The 18,957-nt window shown below is 41.8% G+C and overlaps 1 protein-coding gene and 1 long non-coding RNA gene across 6 annotated transcripts in view; one reads left to right on the forward strand and one right to left on the reverse strand.

The window, feature by feature from the left end:
* Nucleotides 1-6,042, reverse strand: part of FOXN2 (forkhead box N2) — a 57,139-nt gene extending 51,097 nt beyond the window's left edge. Inside the window, exon 1 of one of the 5 annotated variants that reach the window (XM_044772383.2) lies at nt 5,908-6,042. The gene's annotated coding sequence lies outside the window, so the exon portion shown is untranslated. Of the gene's footprint in view, nt 1-4,676; nt 4,933-5,058; nt 5,163-5,291; nt 5,497-5,584; nt 5,779-5,907 lie in introns of those variants that run through there. The other 4 variants (XM_044772382.2, XM_014847942.3, XM_014847952.3 and 1 more) reach the window with 4 other exon arrangements.
* On the forward strand, nt 4,478-8,532 carry LOC123286583 (uncharacterized). Its single transcript, XR_006529093.2, has 3 exons — nt 4,478-4,821; nt 6,712-6,754; nt 7,575-8,532. It is a non-coding gene; the product is annotated as an uncharacterized lncRNA (long non-coding RNA).
* Nucleotides 8,533-18,957: the final 10,425 nt, after the last annotated feature.

Below are 18,957 nucleotides of genomic sequence, written 5' to 3' on the forward strand. Positions count from 1 at the left end.
AAACGCTGGTCACAGTTTGCTACATTGAGTCTATTATCCACTTAAGAAATACTGCACTAGAATATAAATCTTTCTACGCAGAATTCAATACATTCATTTTTATGTTCTAGCACAGACCACTTAAAAAACAAACGTTTCAATGAATGAATAAATATAGTAGCATCCTGTACTAGAAAAATGAAAGAGTAAGGCTTTGAAATCAAGCAGACCCATCAGCCACCAACTTCCTTATGCCGTCTTTGACAAATGACTTAACCTCCTTGAATCCCAAGGAATAACACTACTTACTTAACTCACTATAACAATAAGGTAGTAGCATTCTTGCCACAGAATAGGCATTTTATAAATATTAGTGTTCTCTCCCTACCATGTATACTTCCCTAATCCTTCTTGGAGACAGATCAAGATGCAAGCATCCGCATCCTGGGAAATAGCCATTTTTCAAAGGCTTCAGGTCACAGTACAAAGAATACAAAATTTTAAAGTCTGACAGACTTGGGTTCAAATATCCAGTACTGCATTTAAATAACTTTTTATTATCTGTTTATCTATAAGAATAAAACACTTTCTGCAGGGTTATGAGGAATTAAACTGTATACTCATGTGTTTAGTATAATACCATGACAGAACATAGTAGGTACTCAATAAAAGGTAATAATTGTTGCTATGATTATAATAAATGTTGTTCAATCAGCATAGAGGAGGTAGCACTTATGCTTATTTATTTTTATTTTTTTGTTGTTGTTGAGGAAGATTCACCCTGAGGTAACATCTGTTGCCAATCTTCCTCTTTTCTGCTTGGGGAAGATTTGCCCTGAGCTAACATCTGTGCCATTCTTCCTCTATTTTGTAGGTGAGACACTGCCACAGCATGGCTGACGAGTGGTGTAGGTCTGCACCCAGGATCCAAAGCTGCAAACCTGGGCTGCTGAAGCAGAGTGCACCAAACTTAACCACTACATCACGGGGCCAGCCCCTGAGGAAGTAGCATTTAACTAAACTTTTAAGGATGGAGGAATTCGACAAAGGTATAGGGCAGGCAAAAGGAACTGCAAAATTTTAATTTACAAGAAATCCCTTCCCTTTTTTTCTGTATTTCCTCTTTTAAGAAACAAACCACAGGGGTTGTCCCATGGCCAAGTGGTTAAGTCTGTGCACTCCGCTTTGGTGGCCCAGAGTTTCACTGGTTCGGATCCTGGGCACAGACATGGCACTGCTCATCAGGCCACACTGAGGCAGTGTCCCACAAGCCACAACTAAAACGACCCACAACTAAAAAAATATGCAACTATGGACTGGGGGGATTCAGGGAGAAAAAGCAGAAAAGAAAAAAAAGAAAATAGGCAACAGTTGTTAGCTCAGGTGCCAATCTTTAAAAAAAAGATAAATAAATAAAATAAAAAGTTTATTTAAATAAAAAGACTTAGGGTAAGGGAAATAAGGAATACATGAATCAAAATCCCTTGGTAGCAAATGATGATAAACATTCTTTTGGTCCCTTTATATTTGGTGGTAAGACAGAGATAGCATTCTCATACAGTGGAAATAATGTTAATAAAACAATACCATAGGCATTGTACAAGTCTATAGTATTAATTATGAAGTCATATATGACCCAAAGAAAATACACCTTGAATTCTAGTTTCCCAAAGCATCATTCTTAGTCTTCAACACTTCAATTAACTCTCTGGCAAAATTTATAACATTAGCTGTCACATCTATATTAAACGGATTATCCCAAACCTCTAATCTCTAGTCACTAACGGTCATATTCACCTAGTTATCTCCCACTCACTTTATACTCAACTAACTAGACTCTCCATCTTCTTGATGATGCTCCCCTTCTAAACCGCCTTCTCAAAGTTACTAATTTTTTCTTCAAATAGATCTGTCTTCTTCCCATTCCTCTCCATTCCCAGTTAATAATTAGTCCTGCACACTGCTGTCAAATGAACTTTCCTCAAATAAGGATTTTATCCTATCATTCCCAGGCTCAAATGCCATCTTTTTTTTTTTTTTTGACTAAACAATATTTAAATTCAGAAGTGACGTTTTCAAGGCCATCCATAATTGGCTATTTTTTTGTACCCTACACTTGTAAAGAAAGACCTTTCCATCCATCTCTCCACCTCATACCATAAGTGCTGCCTTTCCTTTACTCAGAAAATAATCAAACACCCACTAAGCATATAACATATATCTCAGAAAATAAGACTCCTCTGGGTGGTCAAAGACTCTATAACATGCTTGGAGTGATAAAACCTAAAAAGATAACTAACAAAGAATATGGTAATTTGTCTTATTCACTTAGTTCCTATAACAGTGCTTAGCACAAGGTAGGTGCTCAAAAAATATTTATTAAATGAAAACAAGGCAGTACAGAACGCCACAGCCGAAAAGAAACACACTATCAGAGAAAGGAAGAATTTTCAGTTAGAGAGGTGAAAGCAGGTCTAAAATTCTATGATTCTAAGGTTCGCAGGACAATCAAGATTTCAGCCAAGCCTCAAGATTGAGTAGATTTTCAGTTAAGAGGACGTATGTAGGTGCATTTCCAACAAAAAAATGTTATACCAGCAAAGGTTAAAAAGAAGTAAAATTGTTATACCATGTAAAAGTAGTGAATAATGAACAGTTCCTATAGGTTAGTGGAAGATAAGATGGAGAAGACTGGGACCCAAAGTTTGGAAAAGTCTTGAGAAGAAATTTGGTATTCATGCTTGATGTAATGGGTTTTGGTCATCAGAGTGATATAATCTTTAGGAAGATTAATCTAATGGGAGTAACATGAAGGCTAGACTTTAGAGAGCAAGAACCTTACTTTCTTCAAGAAGCCTCCCCTGCCTACTCAAACCCTCTAGTTTCCTTCTCCTCTTACCTCTTATAGCACCTGCCTGCAACAGACAATTTAACTCCTAATTATATCCTCTTACACTGCACTTTTTTTATGTGTATTAATCTTGTCTCTTCAATCTAAAAATAGGGATCAAATCTTAGATCTCTTTTTCTTCCCTAAAAAATCAGCAAAGCATTGGGCCCTCAAAACTTTATTTTGGAGGACCTTTTCGCATTTACGCAAAATCCAGTTACTAAAATGACAACAATCTAAAAGCAACACAAACACACATACAATGAGTAGCTAAGCAATAAGCTGCCATAAGAACAAGAATAAGTCTTGTTTGGATGACATTTTTTAAAGTTCCACTTGACAGCTGGATCCCATAACTAATAATGTAGTTATCTTCCAACATATGTTTTCAGTGCTTCCTGCTTTATATAAGTATTTCATCACCTCATTTACTTTTCTTTCTCAACTAAGCATTGCTCTCAGTGGTCAGCACACACACACATTTCTCAATTGAATTATCTTTTCTGCACTGAAGCCTCCCCAATCTTTTTATCTATTAACTTCACTGATTGAGAACCATTGTTATGGCGCAATTAAAATTGTAATAAATTGTGTTGCTATAACTTCTCTACACAATTCTTTTACACATTCTGAATGTTTTCTATGGTTTAGTACTCTTCAACTAAAACTGATTCAAATAAAAACATGTTACAAAAATAATTCAAATCCATCAAAGCATTCACAAAATGAAACAGGATACATTAGTAACTAAGGATTACATGTACTTAAATTCTAAAGATTTCCAAACTCCCCAAAAGCTCAGATTTTTAATCTTCAACTCTTTGACTTTTTACTTTGATATATTCTAAAAATTAAATTTCATTACCTTAAAATAAAATCTGTTCATGTTAAGATTCATATTAACTGTTAGTACTTTTCTCGAAAAGCTTAAGAAAGTGCACACGTACAAATCGAAGTATTTATTTCATCCCTAAACAAGTATTTTCACCGATAACATATTTATATCTTTTCAGATCACAATTTTTATATAAAAAGAAAAAATTGAGACTTTTATAAAACTATCAAAAAGAAATCCGCCAGAATGTGACTGTCTCTGATTACATTAGAACCTCTCATTAATGGTTCTGAAAGTCAAACGATTTTTTTCCAGAGTTAGGAAACTCCATAATGTAATATTTTAGTCTCCACCACTCCTTAATGGTACCTAACACTGCTGAGATTTTAAAGATGAATCATCAAAACGGCAGAGAAAGGCAAAAATGTCAATATACACCTTACAAGGACTGCAAGGAAACGGAGATAAGTCTCACAATTCGAATGAAACAGAGACAGACATGAACAGTTCAGCTTTTTCCACTTCCCCATCTGAAAAAAAACACCAAAATAAATGTGGATGCGATGCTACAGCACGGTTACAAAGCCCCTGGCTACCAGCGAAGCCTCAGTCCCAGAGGCGCTAGGGCACTCTCTTACACTCAGCCGGCCACGTGGCTGTCACCAGCACAAGGAAGACAGGAGAAACAGCATAAAGTATCCTGGAAAAAAATAACCGACCTCCTCCCCCAACCTCAGAGTTGGGATAGAAGAAAGTCTATGTCATTTCTTTGCACGCTACTTTTTTCCAGTAAGGAGAAAACGAAGTACAGGGGATGCTTTAAAGAAAGTTTAAAGCAGAAATCAGGTCCAAGAAGATCCCGAGAGTGTGCCCCAATGAATGAAATACCCCAACTCCCGCGAGCCGCGGTGGAAACAGGCATCTTGCAAAGGGGTAGAGCTGAGTAAAACAGGAGGCTGGAGCGGTACGCACATGGGCCGCTTTCCCCCGACTCCCACCGTCCTCCGGGCTTCCAGACTCGCTGCAGCAGCGGTGGGGCGACCTCAGAGGACTGAGGGGCCTCGCACACGCCCTCCCGACCCCTCACCTTCCCGGGAGAGAGGAATGAAGGCTAGAGGTAAGCACCGGCCCGAGAGGGGCGGCGAACAGGAAGTGTCCATATTGCAGCGCTGAAACACTAACTCCCACCCCAGCGAGACCGCCACCCCCGGAGGCCCCCGGGGCGCCCGCTGGAGGAGGGGCCCGAGGGCGCCGGGGTCGGCCACCCCCACATCCGGGCCCCGCCCCTGTCCACCCCAGCGCCCCGCGCCCGAAGTTTAGTCCCGGCCGCGCCCGGCGCCTCCCCGAGCACTACCTGGCCGGGCCCAGCCCGTCCGCCCAGGGCCGGACGCGGACTCCACGCGCGGCACTTCCCTCTGCGCTCCAGCGGGGGAGGGGGCGCTGCAAAGCCTCCCGAGGGGCGTGGGGCACTTCCCCTAACCGCAGAGCCGCCCCGAGTGGAGCCCTAAGCGTCGCGAGCCTTCCCGGGGAGCCTGCACCCCTCGCCGCGGTTTCCGCCGCGCGACGCAGCTCCCGGGCGGTCATTACCTCTCAGGAAAAACTCCGAACTCCTCACGGGGCCGCCCGCCCCGCAGTCGACACGCCCCGCGAGCCCACACACGACCCACGCCGCGCGCCGGCGAGACCCCCGCGCCGGGGCCAGTTCCTCACGGGACGAAAATGTCCGGGCGCGTCACGGGACGGTCGCCCTCCGCGTCCCACGCCCGGCGCCGGCCGCACGCGCTGCCTCCGCGCCCGGGAGCGACGCCGCGGGCTGGGGCAGGGAGCGCGAACGCCGGGCGGCGCCGGCTCCGGAGAGCGCCGCTCCGCCCGGGACTCACCGTCAGCTCGGCCGCCGCAGCGGGGAGGCGAAGGACGGGCAGGGGAAGACACAATATGGCAGAGCACCGCAGCTACTCCGGCAGCTTCCAGCAGCCGCCTCCGGGAAGACGCGGCAACGAGCAGGCAGCGGCAGCTGCGGCGGCGGCCGCGGAGCCCCACATCCCCCGCCCGCTGGCTTCCTCCCCCGGCCCCCGCCCTCCCCCGCTGCCGTGGCAACGCGGCGCCAAGGAGATTAGCCCCGCCCCTCCCTCCTGTCCCCGCCTCTCGCGACCCTCGGGAGGGGGGCTCTGCCCGCCCCTCCCCGGCCCCTCCCGCCTCCTACCGAAGGGCCGGGTCGGGACCCCGCAGGCTGCCTAGAATGCCGGGTCGGGGAGGAAGGGGGATGCGGTGTCCGGAAGGGCGGGGCTCTCACGGAAGGCAGGGCGGAGACGTTGTGGGCTAGTGCGGGTTTCGGGCCGAGGAGGGGCTGGGGAAGGCGGGAAAATGGAAAGGCCTCGCCTGTCCCAGGAAGGGCCTATAGGAGTGCGGCAGGGCGCGGCGCAGCCTCTGAGTGGCCGAGCCGGGGCGGGGCGGGCCGGAGCGGGGCGGGGCGAAGGGGCCGCCCGGGCAGCTCAGTCCCGGGTGCCTGTGCTGGGACTGCGGGACGGTCCCCAAGGGCCCCCGCTTCTGTGGGGTTCGCCGAGAGCATTCCGCCTGTGGCCAGGCTTTGAAGCCGCTTTAGGAAGGATAAAGCCTTAATCTAAACTTAAAGTATTGTTACCCTCGCCTGACTTAAATTTTATCTGGAAACTCAGCTCAGTGTGCTTGCCATGAAAAAAAAAAAAGGACTTTGGAATCAGATCCAAAATTTAATAAGCATAGCATTTGCTGAGTGCTCACTAAGTGCTAGGGACGCGGCTAAGTCCTTTACATGAACTGTCATAACCATAATGCTAAGATAGCATTGCCGGATAAAATACAGAAATGCCCAGTTAAATCCGAATTTCAGATAAATGTAGAAAATTTTTAATATAAGAATGCTCCATTTGAGATGTACTTCCTCTTTGTTTTATTTTTGTTTTGTTTTAGTTGTTTTTTGCTAAATCTGCCGACCTTATCCTAACTCTTACGAATTCCTACTTTACAGATAAGGAAACTGAGGCGTAGATAAATAACTTATCAAATATAAGGTAAGTGGCAGAACTATCATTATGATCCTGATAATTAAATCTCTGAATATCTGTATCTACATCTTCCAAAAATAGAATAGTGATACCTATCTCACAAATGTGTTGAATGAATTAGAAGAAAATGTATATGAAAGAGACCTGAACAGTGACTGATGCATTGTAGGTGCTAATAGAAGTTCACTTCCTTCCTGAACAATTAATGTTAACTGGATATTCACTAAGTGCCAGGCTCTGAGTATAAAGTGAGCTGAGCAGGCTGCCTGCTGATAATAAAGTCAAGCTGTGGGGATGACAGAGAGATACAAGAATTATAGGCATCAGAATATGTAAAAACAAAAATGGAAGTGTTCGACCCTCATTCTACAGATGAAAACGCGTTTATATGATATGTCCAAAGTCATCTGCTGGTTCCATTTGTTTTTCATTGCACTGTCCTGAAGGGCCTCATAGCTGCATTCAGAGTAAAAGACCATAAGGAGAATGTACAATATGCTTCAATTGAAGCAAGAGTTGCTTCATTTTCTCCCTTCAAAGCAATCACTGTTGCCCCCCCATGTGGATGAATTGAAGGAAGTTCCTGGAGGAAGAGTGTAGCAGAAAGGGAGCAGAGGAAAGAAGGAAGGGAAGATGGACAGAAAGTGGCTTCTGGAGAGCTACAGCTTCCTCAGACCCCAGTCTTGTTTCATCTCTGCTGGCCATTGTCATGGTGGCCAACAACGTAATATAGTTGTTCATCTCCTTACAGGTTATTGTACTCATATCTTACTTGATATATTGAACTGTAGTTTTTATTTTCCCTTCTAATCTCTTTTAAACTCAGGTGGCCAAACAGACCTCCACAACTCTAGAAGAATCGCAGAATATGAGAGCTGAAAGTTCTGTATACTTTATAGATATATCATCTAGGAGCCCAATCTATCATGGATGCAAAAACCAAGCCAGAAAAGTTATATAATTTGTCCGAGGTCAAGTAATGAATCTACAGCATCCTCATCCACTAAGTTCTCTCTGCTTTTCCTCTCTACTGACTGATTGACCCCAGGGAGTCTGGGCACGTTGAAATCATCTCTGCCAGTAAGGCTCCCATCTCCTAGGAAATCTGTCACACTTAGAGTCCAGGGACACTTGTATACTTAGAGGCTATTTTAGAGGACTTTGAACAACTACCAAGGAAAAGTTCTGATTAAAAATAATGATGATTCAGAATGAGTAGCTTTTCCCAGGAGTTTTCAAGAGTAAAACGGCTAGGAAACCAGAGCTTAACTCTTTAGGAAAAAGAAGATCCTTGCATTTAAGATCTCTTGTGAAGCCTGTGTTCTTGCTTCTCCACAATACTTTAAAAGAACATATTCAATAATAAACTTTAAGTTCTAAAAATATATTGTTTTAAATGCCCTCATGTTTAGGCTGAAAGGTGATAGGAACTCAAATATACCTGTTTATAGTTTAAATGTGTCTATCATTGTGTTACGTATATTTAACAAAATATATCAACTTTTTGATCATGAATTAATGATTCTAAAAATAACCAGTTTACCAATAAGGAATGGTGACTTCAAGCACCTTAGGTCAATAACCACGTCTTTTTCATCTTTATAGTCTAATTTCTTAGAACAGCTTTTGGGACAGAGGTGATGTTCAATAATATTTGTTAATAAAAGAAGTAGCTTTCCTCAAATTACATGATGCCAGGACTTGGATACAGCATTCCTAAATATTGAACTGCCACTTGGGTTAAAAAGGTGGAATTGTAAATAAAAGTCTAATTGTTTTTTCTTTAAGGATCTTTTTCAATGCACTTCTTAAGAGCAACTACCTCTATTTAATAATGTCTTCATTTCTATACCCCCTGGTATTGGCAGTAATTTGGACAAATCCTCCTACTAGATTTGGCACTACTAGAGGGCACTAGAAAAACTTAGCAAAATATAAAAAGTATCAGCATAAAGGCATCAGAGAGTTAATAAGATGGGAATTACCAGCCCAGAATCTGAGGAATGATGGAGGCCCAGGGAAGTCCGTTTATCCTTTCAGTAAGGATTGCTTTGTTGAACTCTGTTGAAGCTCCCTTGCTTTGGATGAGGAATCCAAATGGCTACATCTTAGCAGTAAAGGGATGACATCTCAGTTTCAAATCATCTCAACCCTGAGATTGGATTAGGGTAATTCCTTTGGGCTAATGCCCCCAAGCCCTTGGCAGAAGCAAACTAAAATCCTCTCAGCAGTAATGTAATATTCTAGGCCTCAAGCCATTTCCACAAACAATTCTGCAAATGCAATATCTAGTACATGATAAGAAATAACCAGTCACGCAAAGAAACAAGAAAAACAGCAGAAACAATAGACAACAGAAACAGACCCAAAAGGGATTCCGATAGTGAATTTATCAGACACAGATTTAAAAATAACAATGCTTACTATGTATAAGTAAATAAAACACAAGATTAAAAATTTAGGCAGATAACTAAAACCTGGAAAAAAAATCACATGAAAATTTTAGAACCAAAAAATTCACTGACTGAAAATAACAACTCAATGATGGGTATAACAGCATGTTAGACACAGATAAAGATAGAATTAGTGAACTAGAAGATGTCAGAAGGTAATATGCAGAATGAAGCACAAAGAAGAAAAAGGATGAAAAATACAAAACATAGAGAAAGTACATAGAAGATACAGTGATAAAGTTTCATATGCACAGAAATGGAATTCCAGAAGAAAAGAAAAGACAGCATTGGGAAGAAATAATATTTTGAACTAATGAATCCCCAGCAGGATAAAATTTTTCTTAAATCCACACAATTGACACATAGACACACCATGAAAAAATTGCTAAATCCAAAGAAAAAGAGAAAAATCTTAAGAGGAACTAGAGAAAATGAGTTGACCTTTAAAGAAACAACGATTAGACTTACAACTGACCTTTTTTTCAGATTTTATTTTTCCTTTTTTCTCCCCAAAGCCCCCCAGTACATAGTTGTATATTTTTAGTTGTGGGTCCTTCTAGTTGTGGCATGTGGGATGCCACCTCAGCATGGCTTGATGAGTAGTGCCATGTCTGTGCCCAGGATCTGAGCTGGCAAAACCCTGGGCCACCGAAGTGGAGCCCGCGAACTTAACCACTTGGCCACGGGGCTGGCCCCACAACTGACTTTTTAACAGAACTATCTGAAGCCAGAAAATGATGGGCTGATAATGTTAAAGGACTGAAAGCAAATGTTTTAAGAATGAAGGCAAAATTAAGAAATTTTCAGGGGCCAGCCCCATGGCCGAGTGGTTAAGTTCGCGCGCTTTGCTGCAGGCGGTGCAGTGTTTCCTTGGTTTGAATCCTGGGCATGGACATGGCACCGCTCATCAAGCCACACTGAGGTGGCATCCCACATGCCACAACTGGAAGGACCCACAACTAAGAATGTACAACTATGTACAGGGGGGCTTTGGGGATAAAAAGGAAAAAAATAAAATCTTTAAAAAAAAAAAAAGAAATTTTCAGGGGCTGGTCCAGTGGCATAGGGGTTAAGTTTGCACACTCCACTTCAGTGGTCCAGGGTTTGCAGGTTTGTATCCTGTGCATGGACCTAACACTGCTTGTCAAACCATGCTGTGGCAGCATCCCACATAAAATAGAGGAAGATTGGCACAGATGTTAGCTCAGTGACAATCTTCCTCAAGCAAAAAGAGGAAGACTGGTAACAGATGTTAGCTGAGGGCTAATCTTCCTCACACAAAAAAAGGAAATTTTCAAGCAAACAGAACCAAGTATTTGTACCAGCAGATTCACAGTGGCATTGTTGAGGCAGAAGGAAAATGATCACAATTGTAATAAGGTCAGAAATACATGAGGAAATAAAGATCAATTAAAATGATAAATATGTGGGTAAATCTAAATAAATATTGATATCAACTATAATACAAGAATAGTAATGTCTTTTGTATTTAAAAATAAAAAACAATGGTATATAAGTCAGGAGAGGGTAAATGGAATCAAGCGTTCTAAAATCTCTGCATTATCTAGGTGGATGGAAAAAGTTACAATTAATAGTAGACTGATGAGTCAAGAATGCAGCTCGTAAGCTCTAGAACAACCACTAAGAGAATAGTAAAAGACCATGTGTATTATTCAAGGTTCTCCAGAGAAACTGAAACAACAGGATGTTTATAAACATAGAAAGAGAGAGACTTATTTTAAGGAGTTGGCTTAAGCAATTGTGGAGGCTTGGTAAATCCAAAGTCTGCAGAGTAGGCTGGCAATTTGGAGACCCAGGGAAGAGTTGCAGTTCAAGTCCAAATCCAGTCTGCTAGGAGAACTCCTTGCTCATGGGAGGTCAGTCTTTCTTCTATAAAGGTCTCCAACCGGTTAGATGAGGCCCACTCACATTATGGAGGATAATCTGCTTTACACAAAGTCCACTGATATAAATGTTGATCTCATCCCAAAACACCTTCACAGAAACATCTAGAATAAAGTTTGAACAAATTCTGGGCACTGTGGCACAGCCAAATTGAAACGTAAAATTGACTATCACACTATGCAATTTCCAATCTAAAAGGGGAATAAAGGGAATGGAATAATAAAAAGTAATCAATATAAATGCCAGATAAGAGAAAAATGAGGACATATAACAGGCAAGACAGAGAAAGTACTTAATGAGATGTTATATTTAAACCCAAATATATCACTAATTACATTAAGTGGAAACAGATCCTGATCTGATTGTTTTGGTTACCTATTGGTATGTAACAAATGATACCAAAATTGAATAACTTTAAACTACTACCATTTGATTATATTTCATGATTCTGTGGGTCAGGCATTTGGGTAGGACACAGGGAGTGGCTCATCTCATCTCTGGGTGATGTCTGCTGGAGCTGAAACATCCCAGATAGCTTCTTCACTTTCATGTCTGGCAGCTCAGCTGGATGGCTTCAATGGCTGGGGGTTAGCTGGATCGGCTTAATTGAAATCATGCGTATGGGGCCTGGTTCTCACTGTTGATTGGGTTCTTTGGTTTTTGTATAAGTAGTTCCATGACGTTTTCCTTTCCACATGGCCTCTCCACGTAGTATCTCCAAGGAGGAAGGCAGACTTCTTATACACAAGCTTGGGGCTTCCAAAAGGATTAGGCTTAGAACTAGGATATTGTCACTTCTGCCACATTCTGTTGGATAAAGTGAATTCTAGGCTCATACCAGAGTCAAGAGGAGGAAACTACATAAGGGCATAAATATTAGTCGGTGTGATAAACCTCGGGGCCACCAATCCATGTAACCAGCTAGCAGAGATTGTCAGACTGGACAGAAAAATCAAAACCCAAATACATGCTATCTACAAGGGATGTATCTAGAACATAAAAATGCAGAAAGGTCAAAAGAAAAGAGATGGAGAAAACTAACCATGCAACACTACCAAAAGAAAACTGGAATAGCTATATTAATATCAGATTAAGTAGACTCCAAGACAAAAAACACTACTGGAGATAGAGGGAGACTCTTCATAGTGATAAAGATTTAATTCGCCAGGAAAATAAAAAAGAATTCTAAGTTTGTATTCTCCTAGTAACATAACCTCATAGTACATAAAGCAAAAATTACAGAACTACAAATGAGGACTAAAAAATCAACTATTTTATTGGGAGATGTTAGTATATTTAGTTACTGATAAAATAGGCAGACAAAAAATTCAGTAAGAACATTGCTTTGAACAACACTACTAGCAAAGCTAAGTGTAAAGGCATATTGAGTACATTCCTGTAGTCCTTTACGTATGAATAAATTCATCAGATCATATTATTTCTGTTTTGGCTCATGAAGCTGGAAGGGACATCTGAGGATCCCGAGTCTTCAGACTGGTTAGAACTTACCTCTATTTTACAGATATATTTACCACTGTGTACCTCTACCTCATTCATTAAATAAATATATTAAGTTTCTACTCTGTGCCAGACCCTGTACTTAGCACAGAGATGAAAGCTACAGTTAAAACTATAGACAAGCAAATCAGAAAACATAATGTTGTATGATAAGCACAGTCACAGAGCTTTACATGAGGAGGATGGGAACGAAGTCCTAACCCAGACTCAGGAGGGATGTGTGAGCAAAGTCCAAAGAAAGAAAAGAATATGGAATAGAAGTGGCAATGTGGAGGTGGGGCTGGAACCGCACCTAGCAATGCTTAGTTGTGCGAGAACATGACTGTTCAAGTCAGAGACCTGCCAGTCATTTGAAATGTCTGGAGTATAAAAGGTTGCTTGAGTTAGGGGTTTTCTGGTTGCAAGGAACGGGAACTCATGACAGCTGGCTGAAGTAAAGGAGGAGCGAATATAAAAATAGGCAGGGATTATGTGAGACCCAACTGTGGGAAGCACAGCCAATACTACAAGAATTCTCCTTCCCTCTTTCTCTCATCTTCTGGTCTCTAGTCTCAGCTTTTCTTTGTATGCCTGCTTCATTCCCTCATGCAGACCGGCTTCTTTGCTCATTTGTCTGCTTGCCTGTGACCTACTATGGCTGTCCCAAATAGTGGCCCTGGCTTTCCACTTCTGTCCTCCACCCAGTTTGCCCAACTTTCCTGCTTAGCAACCCACAGTTATTGCTTAACACACTCTCAGGGGCCCAATTCCGAATTCCCAGGAGCTGTAATCTGACTGGTCCAGTTTCAATATGCATGTAGATCAGGGGTCAGCAACTATGGCCTGGGGGTGGGGGAGGACAAATCTGGCCTGCCTTTTGCTTTTATAAATGAAGTTTTAACAGAAAACAGCTACACACATTCATTTACATGTTATCTATGGCTGCTTTGGCATTACAAGGGCAGAGTTGAGTAATTACAGCAAAAAACCTATGCACCGCAAAGCCGAAGCTATTTACTATCTAGATCTTGACAGAAAAAGTTTGCTGACCCCTGCATTAGACAGTTGGGTGCGGAGACGTAGGGCTGCATCGAGGCTTAGGTAGAGGCAGCTCTGGTCATCGAAACTCTGAGAGTGAATAACTCTTTCCTCTTCCTTGCAGAAAAAAGATAATGTGGGAAAGGGCAGTTGAGGAAGTATTTTGAGAAAGAAACTGTTTGAAGGCTCTAACACAGGGAAGAAAATAATCAGTCTCAAGTATGTGCTAAATTTTTTACACAAAGGGTGGAAGAGTGCAAGACAGTTACTCCTTAATCTGGAGAAGTTCATTATGATGCTAAATTTAGGAGAGCATGTCACCACAACTACCTTTAAATAACTCACTTGTGGCAAATTTCCCAGACCCTCCATAGTTAGCTCTTGCTGAGATGAACTAGCTGAGGTGCAATGTTCACTGTACTTAGAAACATTTTTAAATGCGTGTCCAGAAGGTTAAATATTATTTACCTTTCAAAAGAGAAAAAGACAGAAAAGAGGCACAGAGAGAATGAGACAGATAGTTGGAAAGACAGAGGCAGGTAAACTGAGACTTGGAGGGGTAGGGGAAGATGAAATCTAGAATTTACCATTTTGGTAAACTTAAGATCATTGTTGGGAAAATCCTTCATAAACAGTCTTTTTAGTTGATTAGAAAAACTATTAGAGTTTTAAAAACCTTAGAGATCGTTCTAGTCCTTGCTATTCAAAGTGTTCTGCCTTGAGAGAGCTGGAATTTTTAAAGACTTGGCAGTCACTGATCTAGATCCTTTCTCTCAGCTTCAAGATGAGGAATCCAGCATTCAGCATGTGACCAATGAAATTCCCTTAAAACACGGCCACATGTAAAACCATACTGATCTCTAACAAAAGAGGGTGCTGTAGATCGAATGTCTCCCCCAAAATTCATATGTTGAAACCTAATGCCCAATGTGATGGTATTAGGATGTGGGACCTTTGGGAGGTTATTAGGTCATGAGAGTGGAGCCCTAAGGAATGGGATTAGTGCCTTTCTAAGAGACCCCACAGAGCTCCCTCTTCCCTTCTACCATGGGAGGTTACAGTGAGAAGATGGCAGTCTATGAACCAGGAATTGGGTTCTCACCAGACACCAAATGGTGGGACTTCCCAGCCTCCAGAACTGACAGAAATAAATATTTGTTTTTTATAAGCTACCTAGTCTATGGTATTTTGTTATAGCAGCATCAGTGGACTAAGACAGGGGCAAACCTCAATCTTCAATAATTCTTGAGGACAAAAAAGTGCTGAAATTCTATACCCCTTCCCTAGTCCCTCCTTACTTAGCAGTCAAGTGAAGAGACAGTATGAGCAGTTTTTAAAAGCCCTAGACTTACACAGACTTGGGTTCGAATCCTGGGTCTGCTGCTTACTAGCCCAGGCAGAGTAGTACAACAGTTTCTTAACCTCTTCATGTCTAAAATGGAGGGGTGCTGTGAGGCAAATGTATGTGAAACAATTTCGCACATGGCCTGGTGAGTAATGAGTGGCCAATAAATGTGAGCTGCTATTAATACTATTTTTAAATGAACAACTAAAAAGTCAACCTACTTCAAGGTTAGAAATCGCCTCAAAGGATTGCACATGAGAAGCTAGAGAAGACTGTTGTCTTCCTCACTGCTAGAAGAGTAAAACAAATTCTATCTGTGGCAATAGGCTGTCTAGTAAATGGAGCTTATTCAAAATTAAATACTGCAGTTGTGGAAATGATTTTTGAGAAATGAGGTGTTTAGGGAAGGCAGTGAATATTAAAGAGATTTCAAATTATCTTACAGCAAATGCAGCTTTTCGTTCCATGGTAGTATTGCATTTAGAGTCAGGCGTTTTTAGCAACAGTGGTCGATTGCTTCACTGTCGTTTTGATTGTGCAAGCCCCAAACCTTGGAGTCATCCTTGGCTCCTCTCTCTTCAAAATATGTCTAGAATCTGACCCTTCTCCCCACCTCTACTGCCACCACCCTGGTCAAAGCCACAGTCATCTCTCACCTGAATGACTAATACCTCCTAATGCGCTGCTTCTGCTCTTGTCCCCAGGCGGTGTTGTCTTACCACAGCAGCCAGAGTGATCCCTAACATCTATCAGTTCATGTTACTCCTCAGAGTGAAACTACTCAATGGCTTCCCCATTTCACTCAGAATAATGCTAGAGTCCGTATTACAGCCCACAAAGTCTTAAATGACACCACCACCACCACCATGGGCCTCCCTCCTCTTTCTTGACAATGCCAGACACACTCTGCCCTATGACCTTTGCTCTCTGCCTGGAATGTTCATCTCCCAGATATCTGCCTAGCTAACTCTCACCTCCTTTAAGTCTTTGCTTAAATGTTACTGTCTCGATGAGGCTTACCTTGACCTCTTTGTTTAATACTGAAAATGACCCCTAACCAGATCCCAGGAATCCCACTCCCCTTTCCCTGTTGTGCTTTATTTTCCCATAGCAATCATCATCTTGTAACACACTAGATAGCTTATTTATTATGTTTGGTTAAGTCTGGCTGCCTCGCTAGAGTATAAGCTTCACAGGCGCAGCTTTGTTCACTGGTGTATTCTCAGCATCTAAAACACTGCTTGGCATATAGTACACACTCAACAAATATTTGTCAAATTAATTTATTTGTTTTGTGGTTACTAGTTTTTCATGTGTTTGTTGCACTGTCTTATTTGGACAAAGATTAAAGCAAATTGATAATCTTTTAACAGAACCAGTAATTGCATAAGTTGGGGAGTTTGCATTTTCTTTCTACTTTTCTTTGTTTTCATTTCTTCTTCATAATACTATAAAACCCCTAAATGTTGTAAATACAACTCTAGTTTAGGATGACGTGCACATTTCCTCACCTAAGAACCCATGCTCCTCATGTTGCCATTTCCACTCCCTTTTTAGTCCTCAACCATACCCAATCTATTTACAGAACACCATTTTTGTGTCTAAATAGTGTCAATGAAAATAATCCATAACCAATCTATAAGTGAAAATTTGGGAGAATTTATTCTGAGCTGAAATCTGAGGACCATGGCCCGGGGCCTTTCTTCCCGAAGGAAGAAAGGGCACCAAAGAAGTGAGGTATACAGAGTGGTTATATACCCCCATACAGGACGTTTCACATATGATTGAAATGTCCCTCCCACAATAATCACAAGATTGCCCTGTTGGCACAGTGCTTGATGGACACAGCAGGTAGTGGGTCTGCTCTCTCGGAGGGCGTAGCAGGAGGCAAGTCTATTATCTCCAGCTGGGTGGCCACAGGTGAGCGCAGCAATCAGTTCCTAGCCTAAGGAAAGATGCTTAATCCCTAAGGGAATGCCAACTTTGGGAGGGGGAGGGAAGTTGCACCTTTATCTCAAGGGCCTTTGTTCTTGCCATAGGGAATATCTAAAGCAGATATACAATGCATGCTCCATGGCCAGGTCAGGCCCTTTTGGAAAGACAAGGTCAGGCCAAATTAGGTTTACACAAAATGGCTTCCTCATATACTCCCATATATCCTATTACTTGCCATTTTTATTTGTCAATAGCCATTATTTTTAGGACTGCCTGGTCTTATTTATTGGCTAAGAGGCCCTCATCCCCAGGCCAATAGTCTAGGTTGAGACTATTGCAGTAAAGAACAGAGAGAATAGGAGTAACAGGGCATAGAGGAAGATCTGGGAGTTGCCTCCGTTATGGGAAAATGTTGAATCTTTGTTACCCCTCTCACCATGTGACAAGAGAAGGAAGACAAATTGAAGGGGGGAGGGGCATTACTATAGTGGTGTGCTATATGCTGTGGTTTATAAAATCGTCCCTTGGCTCCTTGACAAAATCTTCAGTAGAATCTGCATTGCTTATAACTGTTTGAAGGGTGGATTTTCTTTCGAAGGGATTCACATATGTTCTGATTCCTACTTCAAGGTTGACATGGGGTAAAGTGGAGTCTTCCCATGGCAGGACTACACAAGAAAAATTTTAGGTGTAGAATTAGCAGAACTAACAAGGACCTAGTCAAGTAACCAAAAGAAGTGTTGGGAGAGGTACCATAAAAGTGACCAAAAGTCACATGGTTAGAGTCCTCCTTTTGGGTTAGGAATCTGTCTCCCAAAAACATGCTTTAAATGTATAAATGTTGCCTACAAAGGGAGATAGTGATAGGCTCCATCCCATCTTTCATTAACTCACTTCTTGAGGTTAGTCAGTTTCTCACACTACACTGTGAGCCCTGGCATGGGGAAAGGGCATAGTTGAAGGTACGGCTCCTTTGTGTGAGAGGATGGATCATGTTCTACTCAATTGCATCACATTTTTGCCTAATATCATTCTTGGCCTAAGGTTTTATGGTCATGAATATCCTCATATCCTGCTGTCCTTTTATTTCCGATGAAGATTTTCCTCCCATTTAAGCAAGGTCTTAAAAACAAAGACAATTTGGAGCCCTTTTTTGTTGTTGTTGTTGATTAGGTATGTACAATATAAGGCAGATTATTAAGTCATGAATAGAGAGAGAAACAAAGAATCACAGAAAATACTAGAAGATTCTAGCTTTCCACTCAAATAAAATTCTGGTTTGGAAACACATATTGTGGAAAGGTAATGAACAATAAACAGTGGTAAATAAGAGACGAGCAAAACACAGACAACTTTGGGATGGTTGGGGAAGGCATTAAAGGCCTTAAGGAAAAGATGGGATTTGATTGGGCATTGAAGATTGGGGAGGATTACTAAATGGAATGTGGAAGAGAAGAAAGAGATAACATTCCAGGTAGTAGAAGAAATTGATGGTACCCTGTAATTGAAGACCCCAAAGCCTCCAAAATTAGACATATGATTCTCTGTATTTCATATGGTAGCTAAAAATCTTTTAAAATTTATAAGTATTTTGTATACAATATTTTCCCATCTGTCTCTTTATCAAAGCTGTATAATGTATTTGAAAGAACTGTCTTTACTATTTTGACTGCTTGGCGCTTAACTTGACTTGAATCCTACCAGCAATAGTTTTTTCATCTAAAAAGATATTTCAGGGGCTGGCCTATGGTTAAAGTTTGGGGCACTCTGCTTTGGTGGCCCGGGTTTGTGGGTTTGGTTCCCAGGCGTGAACCTACACCACTCATCAGCCTTGCTGTGGCGGCAGCCCACATACGAAATAGAGGAAGATTGACATAGATGTTGGTTCAGCTGACAATCTTCCTCAAGAAAAAAAAGAGGAAGATTGGCAACATATGTTAGCTCAGGGTGAATCTTCCTCGGCAAAAAAATAAAAAATTAAAAGATTTTTCAGTGCCAGGCCAGTGGTGTAGTGGTTAAGTTCACTCTCTGCTTCA

This window comes from Equus asinus, chromosome 6 (genome assembly GCF_041296235.1).
Source record: "Equus asinus isolate D_3611 breed Donkey chromosome 6, EquAss-T2T_v2, whole genome shotgun sequence".
Classification (NCBI taxonomy): Eukaryota; Metazoa; Chordata; class Mammalia; order Perissodactyla; family Equidae; genus Equus; species Equus asinus.